Below are 26,108 nucleotides of genomic sequence, written 5' to 3'. Positions count from 1 at the left end.
GACTATAAAAAAATGACCAAGTCAATTTTATAAAGAAAGAACTAAATAAGACTTCAAGAAATAAAACATCTGATTACTATGAAAATCTCAATGAGAATATTTGACAATGTATTATTTTACTAAAGAAAAAAATTAGTGAACAGGAAGTTAGCCTTGAGAAAATTATCCAGAATACAGCACTGAGAGAAGTTGAAAAACAAAAGAAATATGATATTTTTTAATTGATATTTCAAAGGGGAAGAAAGCAAAAAAAAAAAAAAAAAACAAAAACCACATGCATGCGCGCGCGCGCGCGCACACACACACACACACACACACACACACACAAGCAATTTTGAAATCCAACTAGGAAAATCCCATTTAATTTCAACATTCTTCTCTAGTCTCAGGCTCTGCCCTCTGGGTTCACAGCTCTATCCTTGAAGTCATCATTTCTTCCTCATGAAGGGTATCCATGTGCTTGAAACTGAGTAGTTTTAATAGCCTGTTTTCTGCTTGTGGTATTTCGAGAATCTGACAGCTTGTTTTCTTTCTTCCTTCCTTCCTTCCTTCCTTCCTTCCTTCCTTCCTTCCTTCCTTCCTTCCTTCCTTCCTTTCTTCCTTCTTTCTTTCTTTCTTTCTTTTTCTTTCTTTCTTTTCTTTTCCTTCTTTTTCCTTCTTTCTTTCTTTCTTCTTTTTTTTTGGTCTCATTTCTGCTTCTCTCAGTCCAAGTTGTCAGGGCATTTGTTGGCATGCATAAAAACCTTGTGGGTCTCCTGTGTATGGCATAGGAATCATTCTGTTAGTTAAGAGGTTTCTCCACAGATCTTTCCTGGATACTCCCATCTATATTTTTAGCTTCTGCTGAGATAGCTTAAAAGATCCATGAGACAATGCCTAATCCTCCTTGCGATGAAATTTTTTGACTTTTCGATTGGTCTTTCCAAGGTGCTAGCAAAAGCTGTCTAGGTACACTTTGGCTTTCTCTCTAGAGCATGTGTTGTTGATAGCGCATCTTCTAATTTAGGATGTTGTTATAATCTGGAAGGCTGAGAATTTTTTAAATCATCAAGTCCTGGTTTCTTTGGGCTTAATGTTTTTTCCTCAAATGAGCTCTTTTCTCGTATGCTTTTCTATCAGCATCTAGAGAAAACCAGGTCACATCTTTAGCAGTAGGCTTGGAGATCTCTGCTAAATGCCCAAGTTCATTGCTTACTAGTAGTTTGTTGTTCACATAAGTGTAGGGCACAACTCAATGAGGCTTTCTGAAACTATGTAACAAGGATCTCCTTTCTTTCAGTTTCCATGAGCATGCCCTACCTTTCTTTCTGAGTCTGCACCAGAAGAGCTTTTAGCTTTCCTACTTCTAGCAACAATCTGCTCATGATGATTTAGATATGCCTGAAGAGGATTTAGGTTTCCTCATCATGCGCCTCACTTCCTTCTGAGTCTTCACCAAGAGTCTTTAACAGCCATACTTCTTCTGTGTGTGTGTGTGTGTGTGTGTGCATGCATGCGTGCATGTACATGTGCAATTCTTCAAAGGAAAATATCCCAGATCAACTCACAAAAATGCAGGAGTATAAGAGGAAATATATAAATAAAGAAACTTACCGAGTTTAGAAAAATTTTGACCAATCTTAATCTTGAAAAAAGATGCAAAATTTCAATAAATTATTAACCAATCAAATCAAGATTACTATTCAAAATATATCTAGTTTGGTACATTAAGCAAAGATGGCTTGATAATTAGAAAATCAATTCATATTATCCACCTCATACAGCAAGGTGGTTGATTTCTCACCAAATTTATACTTACGTTTTCCTGGGCACCAAGCTGGAGAATATTCACTAGCTGAGAATAGGAAATGTTGGTTGGGTTTTATTCAGAAGCACATGAGACAGACTGGTTTGTATAAATTCCAGACCTGACCTAGAAAACCTACCATGTGTATTTCTCCTTATTCTTGGATTGCTATGGTGATAACTAGTATCAAATTGATGTTGGAAAACAAATGTTGAAGATGAAAGGATCCTTGTCAGATTGTCTCTAAATGACTCTTTGAAGGAGAGAGATGTCTTCAGCAACCTCATTACCTACCCTGACCTTAGTTTGGATTATGTTTGAACTATTACTTGTTTGGTTAATCAGGAATTAACATACTTTAATTCACCATATTCACAGACTGAAGGAGAAAAATCAAATACAGAGACAGTTTCATAAAATTTAACATCAGTCATAATAAAAATTGACAAGCTAAAATAGGCATTTTTTTCGTTTATAATTGTTGCATATACTACCCCTCTTGAAACGAAATAAATCAAAATGACAAAAAACATAGAGCAAACATCTGACTTCATAATAATAATACTGACCTTGAGAGAATAGTGAAAAAATAAAAGGAAGTAAATATGAAGTCTGAAAAGGATGAAATGAAAATAACATAATTTTTCAACTGTAAAAAAGCATACATTATTAAAATGTAAGAAATGTCTTTATTGTCACTAGATTAAACAATCATGTACAAAAATCAGTTATATTTCAAGCACCCAACACAAGCAGCAAGTATATTTGCTACCTCTTCTGATAGCTTTGGATATTAAAATAATCTAGGAATAAATTTTACAAAATGTTTTTGAAACACCTTATTTTAAACCCTTTATGAAAGAATGGTTTCCCTTTAGGAAAAGGAAAGTCCCAGAAACATGGCGGTTTCCACTAAAATTAATATAAGCACTCAATGCAAACTTAATCAGGACAGGCTTGTGCATGTCTCTGAGTGCATATAAACTTAACAAGCTGATTCTGAAATTGATATGGGAGAGCACAAAGCCAAGAGTGGTGCAGACAGTTCTGAAGAACTGAACGGGGAGGTAATTTACCCTCCAGATGTCAAGATTAATTTTAAAGCTATAGTAATTAAGACTATGATATTGATTAAGGAGTAGATTAACTGATCAATGGGACACAATGTAGAGTACAGATACAGATCCAGTAACATGGAAACTTGATTTATGGCAAAGCTGTTATTACAGATCACTAGAGATTGATGGCTCTTTTATTAAATGAGGCTGGGAGAATTGGCTATTAATACTAAAAAAATGGATCCCTGTTTCACATTTCACAAAAATTAATTCCAGGAAGATAAAAGACGGTCATATGAAAGGTAAAACTATAAAACTTTTGTAAAATACATTTGATAAAATATTAGAAAATATACTCAGATGCATTTGTGACCTTGAGATAGAAAATGGATCTATTAAAAAAGAAACAAAAAGTGAAATCAATAAAAGAAAAAATGATAAATTTTAACACATAAAACAGCATCTGTATATCAAATGTAATAATGCATCGAGTGAAGAGACAAGGCATAACATTAAAGATAATATCTGTAACACATAAAACTCCAAAGAATTAGCATTTAGAATCTCTCTCTCTCTCTCTAGAAATAGATAAATAGTAAATACTAATATATATATTATGTATAATATAATATATATGAGTAATATATATATATATGAGGCAATAAGATATAATCATTAGAAAAATCAGACGAAAGTTCCTATAGATATTTCACAAAAGAAGAATCAAAAATGACTATAGGAGAAAAAAGTTCAATCTAATTAGTTACCAAAGCGATGAAAAATTTTTAAATGAGTTGTTTACATCTCCCTGATTGACAAAAATTTAAATGTCAATGAAGTCATAGGTCGCTGGAATACTTTTGATGGTTGATGGGTACGTAAACTGACATAATTGTTTTGGAAAGCCTTTTGAGGTTATTAATAAAATTGAATATGATTTTGCTTTGTGACCTAGCAATTCTATTCCAAGGTGTGTGTGTGTGTGTGTGTGTGTGTGTGTGTGTATGTATGTGTGTATATATACATATATATATGTGTATGTACACATATAGAATATATATAGTGAATATGCATATTTTAAATGTAAATTATTTTTATATTTATTTTCTGTTTTATATTTATTTTTATATAAATTTAAGTATATAAATTATATATATAATATATAACTTTTTGTAAGTGCACAAAAAGACATAAGCAAGAGTGTTTATCACAGAACAATTATAATAGTGGAAAACTGGAAATAAGAAATATCCACAGCAGTGGAACAGAAAAATAAACTGGAGTATATTCACATAATGGGATACTTACATAGCAATGAAATGGAAAAAGTTATAGCTACACGTAACAGCATGGGTGAAACTCAGAAATGTAAAAAGGCATGTCAAGAATGTCCAAAAGCCTACTAAGAAGGATACATTCAGTTTCAAATAAGTTTGAAAATGTGAAAATCCTAATAACACATCATTGGAGGCATGATGCTTCAGTGGTCTCTAAGGTGGTTAACGGAACCTTCTGTACTAATGGCATTTTGCCTCCACCCTTCCTCTCTAGCTTCCTAATTCTCTCTGGTAAGCAGCTGTATTTCCATTTATTCTGCCCCATCTATAACCAGTGATAACATTTGCAGAAAACTTTCAAAAGTTCACTGCGAAGCTCAGGTGCGAGGGAACGTAGAAGTAGGTGAAGGGATTCACGCAGTACTCAAGGTCACAGCCGCGCACTCTTAGATCAGTTTCTTAACCTTGACACCATAGACATTTGCGCTGGAAAATCCCTTTGTAGGGACTGCTGTGTGCAATTGGCAGAATTTCTGAGCTGTATGCCTCAGATATCAGTCTCCAGACACCGTCCAATATCCCCTGAGAGTCGGGGTGATGGGCAAGTTATCCATGGTGGCAGACGATTGTTTTAGATAATACACCTCACTGTCATCCCCCCGGGATGTCATAGGGAAAAAAAATGAGGATTCTTTGGAATTTCTCTAAGTCAGAAGCATAGGCGTGGGAAAGACTTGAGTTAGCAGAGTGTAAGGTGGGCATTATACAAGGCATTGTACGGTTCTCAAGAAGTCGGACAGTCTTTGTAGTATCGCACAGGCCTTCCCTTTGCTTAAGGCTGAACCCTTGCAAAAGAAAATTTGTGTTAAGACATTCAAAGGTCACCTTTCTTCCTTAAATGTCAGACGGGTCACTGCAACTGCATAATACAGGATCCAATATTATTATGAACACTTTTATTTTATTTTATTAATTTATTTTGAGACGGAGTTTCGCTCTTGTTACCCAGGCTGGAGTGCAATGGTGCAATCTCTGCTCACCACAACCTCCGCCTCCTGGGTTCAGGGAATTCTCCTGCCTCAGCCTCCCGAGTAGCTGGGATTACAGGCACGTGCCACCATGCCCAGCTAATTTGTTGTATTTTTAGTAGACGGGGTTTCACCATGTTGACCAGGATGGTCTCGATCTGTCGACCTCGAGATCCACCCGTCTTGGCCTCCCAAAGTGCTGGGATTACAGGCTTGAGCCACCGTACCCAGCCTATTATGAACAATTTTATTCTGTTCTCTCAGTATCTCTCATCTCAGGAAGACCTCTTGATTCCAAATTCAAATTTCTTACTAATAGTAACACCTTCACGGTCTAGCAGAGTGCCTCTTTGCTTACTTTCCTTTCCCCACTCCTTTCCTCCTTCCCTCTTCACTTTCATTCTTTCTACCAAGTACTTTAAAAAAATTGATATGATACATATGTGTCAATATATTAAAGGAAAGTGAAAGTGTCTGAAGACCTCCCACAGATGATCTTCCGCAGTGGTCCCCAAAGTGCCTTGGACATGTAGGTTTGATGGCACTCACTTTGAAATAAGCAATACCTCAGAGGAAATGAACATATAAATAAGATACAGACACTCAGATTGAGAAATCTCAAGAATGTTAAAAATGAATGAAAGATATAGGATTCTGCTTGGTCAGGTGAATGGAGAATGGATAAGAGAGTCTATTTCTATTCCAACACGCAATAAATCTGTGAAACTAGAATTTTCAATATATTAGAATTTAATTTACATAGCCTCTTGTTTTTGAAATTAATCAGGGTGGATCATGTAGAAAAGCAATGTTGTGCTGTGGGAAAAGCTTAGCACCAAAATGTTTGGCTTTGCTGGTGTCACCCATTGACCTAATGGCACTAGGAGAATCGACTACCTGTTCTCAGTTTCTTTGTCTTCAAAGTGGGGCTAAGAGCCATGCCCACATCAGAAAACAGTTAAAAAAATTACTTGATATGACCTTGGTAAAGTACTGAGCCTGAGGGAGAGTAGAGTAGAATAGACTTTTGCTGAATACTCATTTTATCCACCCTGGAAGCCTGCAAGAAGGTAGTAAGTGGGTCTATGCATTAGAAATTAAGGTACAAAGTTGTAATGGATTTAAAATGTATGAATTTTTCATTCAACATAGTGCATCAAACTAAAGGCAAAGAATAGAAAGTAAATGTATTTTACCATGACAATAGCCCAGGTGTGAATCAAGATCTTTTTCTTCTTCTTCTTTTTTTTCCTCTGGTGGTAATCTTCAGCATTGTCACACACTCGGAGTTCCTCTTTAGTTGGTGGCAGTCAGCAGGGTTCTCTGAAAAGGATTTACAAACAAATTGTGGCTGTTCTGAAACTAGGGCAACTGATATCTTGGGCTTCATCTGCTCGGTGTTTTAGACCTGGTCCTTATGCTAGCGCTCCCATATTAAAGATATGCTAGTGCTCCCATATTAAAGATATGCTAGTGCTCCCATATTAAAGATATGCTAGTGCTCCCATATTAAAGATATGCTAGCGCTCCCATATTAAAGATATGCTAGTGCTCCCATATTAAAGATATGCTAGTGCTCCCATATTAAAGATATGCTAGTGCTCCCATATTAAAGATGGGCCACGGGCCTTCCCAACGCCAGTGTATGCAGATGGATGGTCTAAGGTCCTTAACCACAGAAGTTAATGCTAAAAATGATTATTTGTGTGTGTGTGTGTGTGTGTGTGTGTGTGTGAGAGAGAGAGAGAGAGAGAGAGAGAGAGAGAGAGAGAGAGGAGCTACACTGAAATTGGAAACAACAGGAAGGTCTATACAAGACATATTTGCTTTTCTCTTTTTTCATTTTGAGATTAAGAAGTTTTGAATGCAAATGAACAAGATTAAACAAACGTTACAGGTTGAAATGGTGGAAACTCACTTTCCTGGATCTTGGAATACGTTGTCCTTGGTAAGACACACCTGATCTTTTTTAAAAAAATAAACCTCAAGGAAGTTTAAAGCTGTATGAATATGCTGTAAAGAAAACAGCTTCTCAGATAGCAACTTTGATTTCTAAATGGTTTCACATGAAGCTGTTGAAAGATCATATTCTTTTTTTAATATAAAATTGAATAAATATTTCATTAAAGATGAGTAAATAGAATGCTTGAATCTTTCTGATGAATTATAATATTGTTTGGACTGCCAGTCTAAATGTGTGGGTATGTTGCTGAGCAGTTTCTACACTTCCGGATGCAATAGATGTTATATGCAAAACATTTTTTCTTTTCTATATATCAGATACATCCAGCAATACCTGCTTTTGTGTTATTCTTGCCCTGACAAATTGTTGAGGGTTAAAAATTCCATTACTGTAGCAATTCTTATACAAGATAATGTGTATTTTCTATTTTCACTTGTTTTTATTCTCAAATTTTAAATAATTTTTAACATATGAGTGTACAAAAAAAGGGTTCTCTTATGATTCATGTTCAACTGGCAACTTACACATGAATTTAGGAAAAAGACAATTTATGATATTTCTGAACTGTGACTCTATCTTCATAAGTTAATCATGCTACACTTTAAATTGATGAAAATAGCATACACAAAAGAATAAAAACTAAAAGGATTTTCTGATTTTTTTCTGATATAACATTTCAAAGTATTACAGTTGCCCCTCAGTGTGGTACCTGGCCCTTATTATATTAATCCACGCTAACAAAAATAAATAAATAAAGTGTGAATGGCACCATAAACATGTAAGATTTAAATTCCTTTTAGTTTGCTTTAGCCATTTAACCATGAGGTCATCTAGGGGCTAACGTCAGGAAATTCCTAGCTAAATGCCTGCACAACAGGCCTTCACTTGATGCAGTTTTGAAGCTATTTTGTCAACATTCACTGAGGATGAATTATACTGCTTTTCAAACAAGTATATCCTAGGGCTCACCTTCTCCAATTGTTATAACATTAGCATGAATAATCTTGCTTTTTTTTTGTCTACTGCATTATAGATGCATATTCAAATTTCTGTTTACTTGAAAGGCATTTTTTCTGCCATGATCATCAATGTTAGTTGAGAAAGAATAACTTGGTTACCTCTTCTTTAGAGGTTAAAATCAGCCATTGTTACAATTTTTCCCATCATTAGCAGCATTCTTTCTGGACTAAGCTTACAGTATAGGTTTTTTTCTCCTAAAGCTGAAATTTGTAAATACTTTCTGTGTCTCAAATTAATTAACCACCACAGAAAGTCTAACTTTTAAACAACAATTTCCTTCATTTATGTAACTTATTTCATTCTACTGGATATAGAATTCTTTGCTTTCTTAATATTGGGAATAAATGTTAAGTATCTTAAGTTCCTGTTCGTAGTCTTTACAGAAGCTTTTTCTTGCATAATTGTGCATGGTAAAAGTCTAGCTTGGACATTAGCTTGATGTATTAAATATAGAATGCTGGCATTGGGCAGGTCCAGAAACACTATGCTGTCCAGACTCAGCAGGAAGTGTACGTGGGCAAGCGGCTGGAAACAGGAGGGAATGCAGGACCCAACGGGAGTCCAGGGACAGAGAACATTTTTCAAGTTCAAACAAATCAAGCATCTCTGTTGGCTAGTATGGTTCACCAGCTAGCAGAGGAGAAAACAGACTTGCACAAGGCGACACCATTTCTTAGTGCCAACACTTACACATATCTTCCTATTCATAATTGGTCTGTGAGAGACAGAGTAAGATATTGTACACCTATTGCCACACATTCTCACTGTGTATTTAGGAATTCTTGGAGGCACCGTGTAAGTGCAGGAGAAGATAGATGGAGTATCTAATTATTCTAAAGATAAAAATGAATGAGATAGAATCTATTCAGTAGACTAATAAATAGTCTTTAAGATCTAGTAGAATTTCTCTTTTGGAGGTTTGTAGTATTTGTTTTCTCATTTGTTAATGTAGCTGTAAAGATAGACCTATTGTCCATTGTAATGAAAGCAAGAAATACTAAAACACGAAATATTTTCAAATTGGTTTTGGTGAAAATAAGCTTATTTCCCAATAAATGTCAGATGGCATTTATTATAAGAGATAACTTTGAAGAAATTTAAATTAATATGTTTTCCAGCCAAAAATATCATGTATTTTTAGAAGTTCACAAAAGGATGTAAAATATGCATCCAAATGTTTATCAATAGTAATTTACTTCAATCAAGAAAACTTACACCACTTGTGGCCATCAGATCTTATACACACTGCACCTCAAGAAATTATCTAAAATCTAAGGTGTTAGCAAAATAGTGCTCACACGTATTTTATGGTATGAAATTCAACTTCAATTTACGTATTCATATAAGTTGTTTAGCTGGGGCACTGCTTTACTTAAAACTTTCAAATTCTCTATTTAGAAAAAGTAAATACTTTAAGGGAATGTCTCAGCTGTTAAATTTCTACGGAGGTTAAAAAGAAAAAAAAAGAAGCCTGTGATCACCTAGCAAGAAACTCCACACTCACTTTGATGAAAGTTTATGAACCTGAAAGGCTGTGTTTCTTACCTGTTTTTTCTCAAGCATATCTTTGGGCATAAGAAAAGAGATGAGATTTGCTGGAAACCTTCTTATTACTCTTAAAGCTTTCGAGCCAAAACGTGTGTACAAGTTGCAGCGGTTTTACCTTTGAAATAAGACATAAGTTTACAGCATCCAGCACAGTGCCTGACTTACAGCAATTGGAATTGATCCAAGGCCCTGATATAGTTTGAAACATTACCTTTAATCCAATCATATTCAAATTTGCAAGTATAGTATGAAAGAGAGAAGACCATATTGTAGATTAAGTGTGTCCTTAATTTGCATAGGCCGTGATGTGATTCCAAGAATGTGCATTGCAAAGTTTACATACAGAATGCACTATATACATGGCAAACTCAACTTCTATCTCTTCCGTACTTCCATCCCTTATGTTGTCACATAATTGTATATTCTAAGATTGACTTGAAATAAATCAACCTGTTCTGATAGGGAAGCACTGTATTAATAAGTTGGTTTACAGGAGCCGGTAGAGCTAGAGCAGGACTCAATCAGGTAAACGGAAGAGTCCCAAAGTGAAGAAGGACCGCTTCACAAACAGGACGGACCTCTTGAAGAAAGGTTCTGAACTGAAAAAAGTTGAAGTCAGCACAGCTATACAAGTATGATGATAAGAAACAGGACCCACCAACTGCTACTGTCAATTGGCATCTGACTCTCTCAGACATCCCGAGCTCATTCCATCAGGTAGATTTGCTCAGTGACGTGATTAAGTTTGGGCAAACATTCTTGTTACTCTTCAGATTTTTTTTTTTTGAAAATGTAGACTTTTAATAACCGCTTTTATCACCAGGTAAAGCCATGCAGTTACAAAGTTGTTAGAAATTTTTGAAAGGGTGTTATAGTTTAAAAAAATGCTAATTCTTACGCATATATTATCTAGCACTTCGCTGGGACACTACTGTTCAAAAGGCCCTGACCAAGTAACTCCCAAACGGTACAGTCAACCCAAGGTTGTTTTCAGCCCGCTGTGAGTGAGGCTGGGTACAGAATGCACAGCTTCTAAAGGGAGAGGACATGAAATCGGGTGAGCAGGGGCCACTGGCAGTGCTCAAAGCCAGCCAGACTCCAAACAGGGAACCCAGTGGCAATGCTCAGAGCCAGCCAGACTCCAAACAGGGAACCCAGTGGCAATGCTCAGAGCCAGCCAGACTCCAAACGGGGAACCCACTGGCAATGCTCAGAGCCAGCCAGACTCCAAACAGGGAACCCAGTGGCAATGCTCAGAGCCAGCCAGACTCCAAACGGGGAACCCACTGGCAATGCTCAGAGCCAGCCAGACTCCAAACAGGGAACCCAGTGGCAATGCTCAGAGCCAGCCAGACTCCAAACAGGGAACCCAGTGGCAATGCTCAGAGCCAGCCAGACTCCAAACGGGGAACCCAGTGGCAATGCTCAGAGCCAGCCAGACTCCAAACGGGGAACCCACTGGCAATGCTCAGAGCCAGCCAGACTCCAAACGGGGAACCCAGTGGCAATGCTCAGAGCCAGCCAGACTCCAAACGGGGAACCCACTGGCAATGCTCAGAGCCAGCCAGACTCCAAACGGGGAACCCAGTGGCAATGCTCAGAGCCAGCCAGACTCCAAACGGGGAACCCAGTGGCAATGCTCAGAGCCAGCCGGACTCCAAACGGGGAACCCAGTGGCAATGCTCAGAGCCAGCCGGACTCCAAACGGGGAACCCAGTGGCAATGCTCAGAGCCAGCCGGACTCCAAACAGGGAACCCACTGGCTATGCTCAGAGCCAGCCGGACTCCAAACGGGGAACCCAGTGGCAATGCTCAGAGCCAGCCAGACTCCAAACAGGGAACCCAGTGGCAATGCTCAGAGCCAGCCAGACTCCAAACGGGGAACCCAGTGGTTTTGTTCCGGGACACTCTACTTGAATTATTGTTCAATTAGTCAACACTAGATCTTCAAAAGAGAATGATTAGTTAACTGGTGTGTGCAACATGCAGTGGCCTTACCGTGAAGCAGGGCATAAGTTTACAGAATCCAGCATAGTGCCTGACATAACAATGGCTCAGCCCTCAGCAGCTGATAATACTGATGGTGATATTTCAATGTTGTCCTTTTTTTTTTAACAGTATGAATGGTGGAAAAGAGAGGCACAGAGAGAGCTTCTAGTGAAAGCCAAACCTCTGGAAATGCTTTTTGTCTTATATAGTCCCACTTCGGCAATTCTTTAAAAAAAGTTCACCTTGTCCTATTCTTTTAAATTAACTTCTTTCTATAATACAAAAGTTGATGTTCACAGTTTGACAACTTCTTAAATTAATTTTACAAATTAGTACAGTCTCACAATTTCATCTCGTACTTGTCCACAACAAGTACAACTTTAATTTCACGTCCTTTACGCTTTGATATAAGTACAAAATTGTACTCAATATTCTAGCTAACTATATTTTGCTACTAATTCTCACATTGCTAATAGAGTTAATATAATGTAGCTAATAAACACATTTACAGTTTTCAACATAGGTTTTAACCCTCAGTAAACTACACTTACCTGTTAGCAGATATGCCAAAAAAAAAGAGCAAAGCAAGACAAAACATAAAGCACATAATACAGTTATTTCAGTTATCGATGATATGTACATCAGCAAGATTATTTATGCAGTTGTAGCTTTCTGTTTCACATCTACAGTGCTTTGGTATTCTACAGCATTTCTAAATTAAACCACACTTTCAATGGTCTTGCTTCCAGTAGCCAAAATTCTTTAAATGTTTTTTTAAATTAAAAAATTAACATGTATTTTAAGAAAAAAAGTGTCTCTATTTTATTATGGCTTGAATGAAATATATTTTCAGAGTTAAACCCAAGGCTGGTAAAATACATTTTTAGTTATGAGAAGTAAGAAGTTGAATATTGTAAAATAACTAATGTATCATGAAAACGAGTGTGATTCAGTTTAATTTCAGAAACTAAGTAATGCGCTAAGTAAATAAGGGTATATTTTGACCCGAAGTATGTGACAATATGCATCTGTAAATAAACATGTTTTAAAATCAGACTATTAACAAAGTTGTTCCTCCTTTGCTAATCTGTCAGGAATCAAATTTAGTGTTCTTGCCTCACTGGATAACATGCAAAGCAGCAAAGCCATTGAAATGAATTCCACTTCCTTTTCCAGTTGAGGCGATAGTGACCTCAGCAACTCCAGCAGGGGAAACTAGATCGAAAACCAGCTGTTTCCAGAAGGAAAAATTAATCATTTTATGACACTGCACAGTAATTTTTTTCCATTTATTTTACATTTGTACTTTTTGAAAATTAAAGTACAGATATGAAAAGGGCTATGGAATTTAGTAGTCAGTAGCATGCCTTTTTCACAAAAAAGTATGTCACAGGAAAACGCAATGGTTAATATTGATGAATAAGAATTGTGTTTTCCTTTCCCAGTTTTTATGTGGCAAGAAAAAAGGTACAAACCACTGAAAGCAGATCTTCTTTTATCTATAAAATATGCTATGTCAGTCTTATCATATTCAGAACTTCTCATAATCTGAGTAAAAATATACTCTATCTGTTCAAAAAATATACTCTATTTGTGATTTTTGCATATACCTACTATATACCAGACAGTAACATTATATTTCATGAATGAAAAAGAAACATAGAGAAACACACAATGAACAAACAGAACAGACAGGAGAGGCTGCAGCAGCCATAGAGCACACCTCAGATACCTCCATGGGATAGAAGGGCTCTTTCCTGACCCACTTTCACAATAATCACTTAGCAGAAATTCTTTTCAAAATATTAATTTAATTCCTAATAGTAGAAAATAGCATTACTTATTTGATTATGGAATTTGCTTTATTTTTAAAATATAAGGAAAAATGAGAATTAAACTCTTTCCTGCAGAATTCTTAATGAGCTGAATGATAATTTTCAATACTTCCAACTGCTGAAGCTATAATGAATGAAGCTCGGTTTCTACACAACTTATGTCTTACTCAGCATATAGGGAGAGCTACTAAATAAAGAGGTAATATTTCACCTCTGCACTCATAGTAATTAAATGAAGAGTTGATTTCTACATCTTGAAAATGGAAAAAATGTTTCTAAATCTTCAGCTCTGCTCAAAATGTCAATCATTCTGACCAACAGAAGCAGTCATCTTCCCAGGTAGTTAGACTTGAAAAATATCCCAGGCCCATTTATGCTTTGGCAATCACTATATGGCTGGATTCCCACATTCTACCCAACTCTTCACTGAATAGATTTCTGAAAACTTTTCCTTTGCTCAAGCGAATTTTTATTTCCAGGAGGATGTGCTTTATGTAATAGCAAACAGCTTAGAAGTGATAAAAGCCTTCCTCAAATTTTAGCATAGACTCCTTGAAGCCATCTGACAGTACTTTAAATTGAAGTTGAAGGTGAAAATCTAAAGAATGGCAGCTTCTGAATGATTCTGGAATGCTGCCTGTAAAAAGTGATATTAATTTGATACTCAGATGGCCTTAAATATAGGAAAACAGCAGCGTTCATGCTTCCTGGGCAAAAGAGGAGTTAATGTTTCTGTGTTCTCTGGGTGGCTTGATGAAGTTTGCAACTTAGGGAAAGTCACTTCTGTTTATTTTTGTGTGTGGGCATCGTTTAGTGCGTATGCGAAGCAGGGATAATAGCTCCTACTTGGAAGTCACTTTGAAAACTCATGTGTAAGTAGGAAGCAGAATTGCGTTAGTATGATGTAGGTTTTGGCAAATGAACTGTAGCTATTGTAAATAAGTGACCCCATGAAGGTGCAGACACAAATCTGCTTCCATAGAAAACTTCTGTACACATTTATTAAAGGGCAGGCCCTATAATATTAGATTTCATGCTGGGCAGCTTCTCTAACTTTGTTCAATCTGTTGACCTTTGCTGTAGAGAAAACCACTCATTTATTTGCAGGTCTTGACTAGATGTAACACTCAGTTCTATGCATTGTATGCAAGGCAGTAATTACAATGTCAAAAACAAGGAAACTAAAAAGATCTTTTAAGATGTGATTTTATTTTTCTAAAAAGTTGTTTTTTAGATTTATTCTATAATTTCTTTCTAAAAGTCTTCATAATTAAACCAAAAACACCCACTATGTAGTTGCATATATTGCATATATTTAAAATGATTCTTCATAATTAAATGATAAAAATAAACGGAAAGCTATTTTTTATTAACCGTATTATGAATTTATGGTCTATATGTTTTTCATAAAATATCAATTAAAATGTCATATATATTTTACATCTAGTAATGTTTTGGAAAAAATAATTGAGTACACATTTAAATTTTTTAAATAATATATGTCAGGGATCTCAGCCTTAAACTGGGAAAATTATTTTTGTCTATTTTTCTCAGATTAAATTGCATTATTCTTTCTACTTATTAGAGGTATTGAAGAAGATGTTTATATTCCTTGATTAAAAGTTATGATCTTATTTTTCAAATGTATAATTAAAAAGACTGGCACTCTGTCCTCTCAGGACACTAAATTGTTTTTAAGTTGTGGTCTTGCAGCTCACAAATAACATAAATTCAGATATTTATATCTTTAGGGATTTGATTTCCTTTTTTCCTACAATGAGGTCATTCCTTCAAAATTTCTAATTTTTCTCAAAGCCAATGTTTCTCAGTGGGCACTAATCATTGGTCTATTCCATTGTGGGCACACAGATTTATTTTTCTTTTACATTTTTAAATGAACTTTTCCCAAGCCAATTCCTATCCTCGAAAGCCAATAAATGCTAAGATTTATTTATTGAGTGCTTATTAAATGACGGGTACTGTGTTAAGTAACTCATATAGGCTCTCTTGCCAAAACCTTACACACAATCTATTAGGCTTTTACTATATTCATTTTAGTGAGGAGAAAATGAAACTATTAAGAGTTTAAATAATTTGCCCAAGGTCATGCAGCCAATGCATAGAAAAACATTTTAACCTGTTTGTTTGAGTCTGTAGTATAATGTTAAAGAAGGATTCCATATAGAATGATATTAGAAATGTCCCTGATGGCAATTCTATAAGGGATTAATGAAACTGTCTTAAGTAATCATAGAAAGGCTTTGAAAATAATGTGATATTTGTGAAACATCTAAAAGTACAAGAGTGGATATTCCTTAGTAAGGAAGAATAATTTGCAAGTTAATCTTACCAGGATGAATGCTTTGTTTTAATTAAGATGAAACATTTTTCTTTCCGTTATTGGTTCCTAGAGATAAGTGATGATTATTTAAATTTCTAATAATGTAGTTGAAATGAATATGTTTTGCATTTCACAGCAGAGACATGAGGGTAGTCAACTCTTGGGGCAAGTCAATCCATGCCAGTACATTCAGGCTGGCAACCAGCTTTTGAATAGCATAAGTTCAACTCTGCTTCCTGAATTTGCTAATCTTTCTTATAGGTATTACATACCACTAAAAATAAACAGTAAAAAATACAAAGATCTGGTGAGGATCGCATTACAGAATGGCTTCTTCTTTCTCGCCTCTCTGTCTCAGTTTGGTTAGCCTTCTATTCATCCTCCCATAGTGTTTCTGCCCAAAATTTCTAATCAACTTTTATGTCTTTAAGCTCTTTATTTCTAATGGATTTTTTATAGAGTTTAGACCTGAAGGAGTCCTTAATATTCTGATTTCAGCTCTCCTTTCTAGCCCATCTCTCGTCATATCTCTCCACACAGTCTAGTACAGCCCTTCTGATCTGTTTATCCCTTTGAATGCCAAGTTCTCTGAGCTGTTCCTTTGCCTGAAATAAACTCCTCTCCCGTTGTGACTTTTTAAAGATCTATTTCAAGAATCGCCACATCTTAGAAGTTGTTTAGCAAAGTTAAGTGTCCTCTTCAGAGCGTTTCTTCTAAGCTTTCTTAATATTTTGGGCACATTTTTAATGTAAATGTATCACACAATATTATGGATATTGTTGTACTTCTATGTCTCCCTTAGAATATTCTGATATTCTTTAAGTCAGAGATTCTGTTCTGATATTAATTAAATAATAATAAATATGCTCAATTCCATAAGTTTTCAAACACTATATATGTATATATATCCAATGCCCACAAGAACAGACTCTATAGAATTTAACAATCATTTTAGTTTTTACCTACCTTACATAATTTTACTATGTAGCAGTTGCTCAATAAATATTCAATGACTGTAATTAATGTTTTCACAGCACTATATGAAAAATGTAAAAACCAAATTAACCCTACAAAGGGATATATATTTAAGTCTCTAAATTATTTGTTGTTTGTTTCAATTAAAATATTTTTTAAATTCACAAAATAATTTGAACAGGTCTATAATTTTATCAGTATGGACGTCTATGGAATTCTAAATTATATTAACAAATAGAAAATATACGTAACAGAAAAATATTATCCAACCTGAGCTTTGCCTACAGTCACTCCCTCTCTTTTTCCAGGGAATAAGTCAAGTTTAAATTAAAGGTATGATTCACCCATTTTCTAGGTGTTTACCCCATGTAAAACATTGCTTTAGAATCGTTTACAAATGGCCTTCATATAAAATGAAGTGTTCCATATTATATTACGAAACTTAAGGGCACTCTGCTCTTTCACTAGATGTTATATTTGAGGGGATACCTAAAAAATGTTAGTGGTTAATGTCTAATCTATTAATTCCCTCAGCATGACAGCAGAAAACAAGTTTTCAAGGGCTTCCTGAGTATAAAATCTGGACCCAAATCTCTAGGTCTATAATTTCATCAGCAGGAAGTGGCTTTTTGCAGACCTCACTGCTGCATGATAAAGCCACTGATTCTGTGGCTGTTGATAAACTCCCTACATTAAAGTCTTCAACCTTCAACAATTTTCAATTCCAAGCAAAACCTAACAATTTTATTTTCTGTGTGCTTCTCATTTACCCAGAGTGATATGCTGTCCTTTCCCATGGCCTATCAGGTCGGCTCAGCTCGCGATGGTGAGAAAAGTTTCCTAGGTTCATTTTCCAGAACACGAGCTGCTTCACATTGGCCGGATTGGAACTCTTCTTTCCCCAGCTAAGAAAGAAGGCACCTTTACATGTCATCCATGGTGGCAAGGAAAAATTCTAACGGATAGCTACCTTACAGTTGAATTTTCTCTCTAGTCTGTGGGTTTTCAGAAAAGTTACCCTATAAAGCTCTTGTAGGACTTCTGAGTACAAAAGAATGAAAAACAACAGAGAGAAACACCCAACACTTTTCTTAGTCAGCATTTTTGGTCCAAGTAGATGAAGAAGACAGATTGAAGGGCTGGTTAAAAATGACAGATGGTTTTTGTGTTAGCTGCTGCTGCTGTGTGTGTGTGTGTTTGGTGTGTGTGTGTGTGTGTGTGTGTGCAGAAGCTGTGACCAAAATGTTTTTGCAAAGACAAGTGTTAAGTTTATCAATGGTTTTCAGTTCATCTCCACAAACAGGCTCTGCTGGAAACCATGGTGTTTCCACAGCCAATCCAAATGGGTTTGTTGACTATCACAGGAGGGTGGGGGAAGGCAGATGCTAACAGCAAGTGAGATCGGATGTAGTAAGAAGTTTTGAGATTGACCTCTGGAATCAAACTCCGCTGCCAGAAGCCCTCTAGAAAAAGCAAGTGTTGAAAGCAATGATAAATTGAGGTCAGGGTGCCACTTTCCAATTCACCAGAAATCCAATACAATTATAAGAGAGTGGGGGTGGGAAAGAGACTTGTGTAGATCTGTTTCTATTTACTGATAGGTATTTCTGCAGAATAAGGAACCGTAATACTCGAAGACAGGTTATGCCAGCAGTTCGTCTACCCTATTTGCTCAAGAGTGTCCATTTACCTTATTTGCTCAAGAGTGTTCTTTGAATGAAAAACGTGGCACAAATGAGCATTTCTAGTGGGGAGATGGTGAGAATATGCATGGTGGTCATCGGAGTCTCAATGCCATAGGCTCATACACAGGCAGTACCACATATGGGAAACCCTGCCTGGATTATAACATGAGCCTGGAGCGAGTCCATGTGTACATCTGACAACATAGCCGTTTGCCTCTTCTTCCAAACTGCGGTCTTGTTTTGGAGTGGAGAATGGGAGAGGCCATTTTGAGCCCAGTACTAGCAAAGCTTCTTAAGTTTCAAGACACATGCTTTAAATACCAGAGATGTGTCAGGTCCCAGTGTGACTTTAGATTGGAAAGGACTGATCAGCTGAGTCACTTGCTTTGAAACCCGTAAGAGAAACATATTTGACTAGACATTCTGACAGTATTTATGTCAAAAATCCCCATCAGAATTGGTTTGTTTCTTCTAGCGAAGCCTAAGGTGGGTGTAGTAAGATTAGCAGTCAGCTTGGGCAGGTCCTCAATAGTCACTGCCGTTTTTCTTCATTGTCTAGTGACCAATTCAGCACTGCCCATGGCCCTTCACACACGCAGGGCACTTCGGTGATAGCCAAAGCAGTGAGATACCCAGGCTTTCTCACTGCTGCCAACCAAGAATTCTTTCTCTTTCTTTCTGTTCCACGATTGCTTTAGATTGCTCAAATCTTGTCGAGGCTCTAATAAGAAGGCCAGGCAAAGACAGTCATGAAAAAGATAAACACAGCGTTTTAATAAATTGCACAGTGAAAAGTGACTTTAAACGATCAATGTTGGAGAACAAGAGTGGAAAAATAAAACTGTATTTTAGTGCAGTTGGTAAAACCAAACACATCTGGATGTTTTAATTTTAGGAAGCGATGCTAGATTCCAAAGAGTGAAATTATAGGTGTGAAGCTGTAGGGAAGAAACCATCTGCTGTCAAATAGTGTGTGTCCAAGTGACCGTGTGTGTCCACTTTTACAATACTCTGGGAATTTTCTTAGATGTAATGGCTTTATTTATTAAACAGGGCTATTGATAGCTGGCCTATTCCAAATTTTTGAGACTTAAAGAGAGAAAATAACCTGCATACTTGTAGGTCTTCACACAAAGTCTTTAAATAAGCAAACAAACAAAATATCCTCTCTTTCTGTTAATTTAGTGTATTGCCTATTTCTTTTTCTTCTGTATTTTTCCTGAATGTAGTAACAAAAGAATAATACAGAATAAATATAAATGGTTATTATTTTACTACTCCAACACATGAACTATACTCTTGTGTTCACTTCCCCTTCTAGTTCTTTTCCAATAAATAAAATTCATTGAGATGCCTCTTATAAGTAACTTTATAAGTGTACCACAGGATGTTTTCCCACGATCTTCTCTACTGAAATTTATCTTTGCAGAACCAGCAAAACCCCCATAGCTTTTTTGAACCCCTTCTCTGAAAAGGCATCTCTCCTTTACCTCAGCTCCCTCAACTCACGCTTCACTGACCCTCTCTTCCACACGTTTCCACTTAATCACTTAATTTTGTTTTAATTCTTTACCCATTTTCCATCACTATTATATGGTAAACAGAGACCAGAAACCTAGAAAATTTAGGTATGTGTGGTCTCTTAGGGGAAAGCAAGTCATGATTTTGTTTTATTTTTCATAGCAGAATGGAAAAAAATCAATGTCTGGATCATAATACCATATTTAAAAATTACAGACAGAATATACAATAAATTTCCATTTTAGGAGTTATTCCTAAATTTCTTGAAGAATATTTTTCTTTTTGGAAAAAAAAAATCTACCATTGTTGCCTAAAGACAAATTCAACTAAACGCTTCACAAAAATTTATGTGTAATTCATGGCAAAGTATGATTGGTGGCAAACTGATAGTATTTGTTTGCTATATCCCAAGGAAAAACATTCATAACAAAACCCACCAGACCTCAAAAAGGCGCAGTCCGCATTAGACAACCCAGCAATGGCACTACCCGGTCCTCTGCTATACAGCGGATATAGGAGTGAGGGAGCCTGACAATATTGTGTTTTTCTTGAGGACAATAAACAAATAAGCAGAGAAAAAAAAAATTCCTCATTCCACTAGGAAAGAAATTGAAGCCCAGAGAGACTAGGCAACTTGCTTGAAGTCACATTTCTAAGGTAGAATGGAGTTAAAAGATGTCCAATATGATGATTGCTCACTGCTGTTCGTTACAAAATGATTTCATCTGAGATACAGGCCTATCATTCTGTATAATTGGGATTCTCAAAACAGAATATGCTATTCTAATGCTTTTACAAATGAATGTTGCCATGTTTATATTTCCCCCCATTCATATATATATATATATGGCAACATTTATTTTTAAAAGCATAAGAATAGATTTAGAACTTGGATTTCTCTTTTATATATCAGAAAAAAATTAATATAAAAGATCAGGAGGGATTTAAGTCAAACAGAAAAGAGATGACTTCCTTACTCTGCTATTGAGGGAGAAATCAGTCTACTGCTCGGGGAAGAGGCTGAATTCTTAAGAAAATATGATTTCTAAAAAAAAATCTGAATTAGTTTAAATAATCATGTAGTAAAGATGATAAATGGAAAAGATGGCAATCAAGGCCATTTCTGGGCAGATAATTTTAGTAGTGAATATTCATATCGAGTCATTTCATTCAAACATGTGTAAGAGCCTTCATGTCTTCTCCTCCAACCAAGCTGAGTTGTGTCATTGGCACAGAGTAAAACAATAACTTTTCAGACACACTTATCGTGAAAGGATGACTTCTTAAATTCTGTACAGTACAGCATGCAAATAGAAAAGATACATGTTTCTTGTTTAAAACCTGGGTAAAACAAATAACTCACAGCAATGATTTCAAATGATGAGAAATTTAAGGAGGAGAAGCCTTACTGCACCAGCAGAGGGTTTTACGATTCATCAAATGAAAATCGCAATTTCACTTTTTGACAGTCAGTTGCCCTTGCATTTTTGTCAAGTTTCAGTTATTGTTGAGCTTACTCCAGTTATCTCTGTTTGCCGAGTACAGACGGCCACATTTAAAGCCACGGCATATAGAAAAATAGATTTGAAGCTTAGCCAGGGCCACTTTGGACATTTCCAGAAAAAATAAATACAAACTTTATTTTAGTTGATGGGGCAGGGGAGGCATGCATAAAAGATGAGTAAATGCATTTTCGTGACAACTCTAATAGACTGGCATGGAAGCAGTCTGTTGGATTTCAGAAGTTAGAGATGCAACTGTTTCTATTCCATTTTCCTCCCATCCTTTCCTTTAGAAAGGAAAAGAAAAATGAAAGAGCAATACATTTTCTTAGAGTTCAAAAGAATGAGCATCCAGAAAAATTAATGTAACTTGAAGTTCCCCCTAGGAATCACTTTGAGGCTGGAGTGACAGTTTTGACAAAGTTGGCTGCAATTAAAATGTTCTCAGTCCAGTTAGGAGCTTTTTAAGACTGGGCACATTTGTCTACACTACCTTCATTTTCATTTAAGGATTTTGAGAAAGAACAGAAGACAGACAAACAAACTCAGAGCACCTTCCCAATTTTTGGATAGAATTTCACTTAATGCAATGGTGGCGCCAGTACTATAGATAGGATGGTACAGTTCAAAATATGTTTATATAATGTGGCTGCATGCCTCTGAGATCTTTTAAATTCTTTCCTGAGAGCTCCAGTCACTCCATGTTCACTCATCCAAAACCCTTTATATTCTCAAATATCTCAGTTAGTTTCACTGTAAAAGCCAAACATTGAATAGAAAGAGAAAATGAAATAGATGCAGATATTTCAAAGTTCTTATTTTTCTCTTGACTAAAGTGGAGAGATGTTTAACACAATAGTTGTGACATCACAGAATATATATATTTTGAGCTTTCTCTGTTACATAAAACCATAGAGTTTGATTAGTGTCCCGGAAATCACAATTTATAAAATATTTACCATTAGAAAAGACTTTGACCTCATCTGTATTTTGCCATTGAAGAAATGAAGTCTCATAGCCCTTGGGTTATTTAATTTATCCATAATCAGGTAGAACAAGAATCCAGTCATTATTATTTCAAGTTCAATGCTCTTTGCATACATAATGCTATGTCTCTGTTTAGCAGAAGTTCAAATCTGGCCCAGAGTCATAAGTATGAACATTTCTTGTCACCTAGCTGTTCAACAAGCAATGTAAATGAGTTATATTCTTCGTAGGTATTGATTTCATCCTGAAAATCATTCAATTGATAACAATTAGCAGTCTTAGATGAGTGGATGAGTATCATCGAGTGAGGATTGAAGCTAATTAATGAGGAATTCTGGGAAGCCCTGTTGCTCCTTTCCTGTTGGGTGGTTAGACATGAAGCCTTGGAGATGTCAAATGAGCAACACCTTTGCATCAGTATTAAATTCACACACAAAGAAAATTAATTACAGGAAAACTGCCTCAAACCCGCTTTGTCAACTCTCTCGACAGGAAATTCTCACTTAGGCAGGAAAAGTCAAGTACTGCTACCGCTATCTTAAAATATTCTTGTTTTTATCAGACCGTTCTCATTTTTAATTTTCTTATAGAAAAGATATTATGGTGTATAAGCTTTTTTTCTGGTGGGGAGGGTTTACAGAAAGGTAAACACAACTCTCCGAAAGATTAAGGTTTAGTGAAATAACAAATCAGACTCTAATTCCTATTAGATTGTCACTGTGTAGTGTCCCCACTAATAATGACAAGAATTCAAATGTTCTGTTCAGCACTGAGCTCATACATAGAAGCTAGACCCTAGAAAGGGTCATGTGTTTCTTATTTTACAAATTGGCTAGAAAGGTTGCACCTACACTCCAAATGAGCATGGGGAAAGGAAATAATTAGTTGAAGTCATCCTGGTTTATCTGACGTTATTTGGAAGCTCCAATTATAACATAATTTCATTTAAATCTTCCTTTTCAGGTAAATGCCTAGAATTATAACATCCTTAAACTCAAGTGATTTGAAAGAAGTTCTCTGTGTTGAGTGAATATAGATTGTGAGAATTGGGCTAAAATATTTTGGATTCAGGACTGTTGATAATCTTGGACAGGGTATCTATGGCAGTAATTTCCAAGTTCCTTGCTTGGGATCCTTGTGATTTTCTGAGAATAATGTCTCCAGGAAGCCCCTCTGTGATTATTCAATACTGTGTTCCGTGTTACCCTGCTTACCCAACTTGCCAAAGTTGATTGTCTTTTGTTCCTTCCTTACTTTTGAGAATTTTAAAGCATTTATTATGGTTCCTTCAGGTTTCTGAGTGAAAAGGGATGTCATTGTATATTACCCTCACAATTCAAAACCTCCCACCACTAACCACACATAGACTTGACTGAGTATAAATTACATGTCTATTAATAGTTGAAAGCTGTTTCAGACAGCAACCTCTGTTTTTGGCCTGAGATTAATGGTGTTAAGTAGGTAAATCAGACTAAATTTTTAACTGTTTGTCTCCACAAAACCCATTTAGTTATTGGAATAAGCTCTTGCATAAATCTAAAATACTATCTAATAATGATGCTAATAATAGAAAGACTAGAAACATTATAATAAATTGAAGAAGATAGATGTGCATATCTAATGTTTGCAGGGTAAATTCTAAGGTCACACATAACTTTGTGTTACCACACACAACATAATAGTTAAGAGACAATATAACTCATACAATAATTAGTTTAATTGTTATTTTTGCAAATTAATAATATCTATAAAATTCAAAGCTAAAAACTGGTCAAGAAAGGTATTTTTCATCTACTATTTTTGTGCCAATCATGTATTATCCATTTGGAAAAATAACTAACACGTTTTCTCTTATTTAGCAACAATTTACTTCAGCAAACATTTATTAAGTTCAAAATGTAGGTAAGTGTGATGTACGGGGATATAATAAACATCAGTGGAGGTCAGGCTGAAAGAAAGAAGACAATTAGGAAAGTTTGAAGGCATAGGATGAACTCCACTTTTCAGAATATGATTCTCTGAAAGACAGAGAAACACCTTTCATTGTCAAACATATAAAAACAAAGGGTAAATATGTAAAATACCTTTTTTAAGACTAAGAAAGAAAAGAGTAAGAAAAAAGAAGATCAATAGAGAAAGTACAATTCTCCAAAGGTGAGGTAGTGTTGGCACTGACTTTGACCATGAAAGGTGTGAACATTTCCGGTGGGCTAAGGACTGAGTCTCAATGGGTTGTGCATGGAGGAGGACCAGAGAGAGAGCTGTGTCCCTTTGCAGGGTGAGTTCAAATAAAAGACCCCTCCGCTAAGTAAGAATATGCAACGTGTGACCAGCTCAGAGAGTAAGCAAGAGAAGAACTACAAGTACCCACCTTTGCCTCGGCAAGAGTAGAACATTTTTCTGACTATAAAACTTACCCTTATAGCTGTAGATGAAATTCAGCTACCTGTATGACACACAAAATACTAAGCTGAAAATTTAATTTATAATCAGGCTAGGTTGGAAGCGTCTCAAAGAGCCTGGAAGAAGCAAACACAAAGACTCTCCAGTGAAATATGTCTAAAACTAGGCTTCAAATTACTTTTACTGATAAAAGTCTAAGGAAATTAGCTCCCAATTGAGAAATTAATAAGTAATGAGAAAAGATTTTATGACTGAGTGCCATAGGAATAATAATCTTAGTTATCAGATCTGTACATTATAGAATATAAAACATAAAATAATTTGGTTTAGCTTATTAAAGAAATAAAGTTTGAAAGCATCATAAACAAAATAAACAAACATTTTAAGCAGATTTGGAAAAGTATCAAATTACACATCGGGCTATTAAAAATATAAGAAATACAATTTTAACAATTGATGGGTGGATGTTTACTTCCTAGGCTATGGAAGAATGGTTATTTGGACCTATCCAGTCACTGAAAATAATTGAAAATGCAGATTAAAAACTTTTTTAAAAACTTAAAATGCAAATACTAAGAAATTACCAGGGAAAAATCTAGGGACAAAAGACAGAGATGTAAACGAAGCAGTCAAACTGCCACGGCCTTCAGATCATTTGATAATCTTAAATGGACCTTAGAGATGAAAAATGAATAATTTAAAACCCAGAACTAGCAGGGGATTCTTTTCATTCTTTTAGATTTAGAGAAACAATGAATCAGAAGTAAACCTTTCCTGCCCCAGCCTCAAACAGTCACAAGGAAAGCTGGTTTTGCACTGAACATGAGGAAGAAAAAGAAAAGTTTCCGAATCCCTGTGTGCATTTTTAGTTGAGATTTGCATCACCCGAGTGATGCAAATTTACTAATTTAGAATTTAGTTTAAACTACTTCCTGACTGAAAGTCCCTAGGTGCCTAACCAAAGAAAACGCAGGATTAGGAGGAAGGTATTCACTTTCTTTAGAAGAAAGCATTAATCTTCATCACAGGCCTCATGGTAACCCCACAGATAATTTTTCAAGGACAATTAGACCATATAGTTAAAAATTAATAAATATACAAGGAAATAAGGCACCATGGCAAGGAACCATCAGAAGAAAAGGATAAAACAAAACAGAGAATCAATATAAACTGGTAAAGATGTCAAATAT

The 26,108-nt window shown here is 35.8% G+C and overlaps 2 long non-coding RNA genes across 6 annotated transcripts in view; both read right to left on the bottom strand.

Moving 5' to 3' along the window:
- The window catches only part of LOC144577131 (uncharacterized), a 31,275-nt gene extending 20,264 nt beyond the window's left edge, over positions 1-11,011 (bottom strand). Inside the window, exon 1 of the long non-coding RNA XR_013520412.1 lies at positions 6,346-11,011. This is a non-coding gene — a long non-coding RNA (uncharacterized LOC144577131). The remainder of the gene's footprint in view (positions 1-6,345) is intronic.
- An 8-nt stretch (positions 11,012-11,019) lies between these two features.
- The window catches only part of LOC103794084 (uncharacterized), a 1,005,042-nt gene continuing 989,953 nt past the window's right edge, over positions 11,020-26,108 (bottom strand). For 3 of the 5 annotated variants that reach the window (XR_013520407.1, XR_013520409.1, XR_013520410.1), the window contains one exon: positions 13,556-19,226. This is a non-coding gene — a long non-coding RNA (uncharacterized LOC103794084). Of the gene's footprint in view, positions 19,227-26,108 lie in introns of all 5 variants that reach the window. The other 2 variants (XR_013520405.1, XR_013520406.1) reach the window with 1 other exon arrangement.

This window comes from Callithrix jacchus, chromosome 7, assembly GCF_049354715.1.
Source record: "Callithrix jacchus isolate 240 chromosome 7, calJac240_pri, whole genome shotgun sequence".
In the NCBI taxonomy this organism is placed as follows: Eukaryota; Metazoa; Chordata; class Mammalia; order Primates; family Cebidae; genus Callithrix; species Callithrix jacchus.
This window is presented reverse-complemented; position numbering and strand designations above follow the sequence as displayed.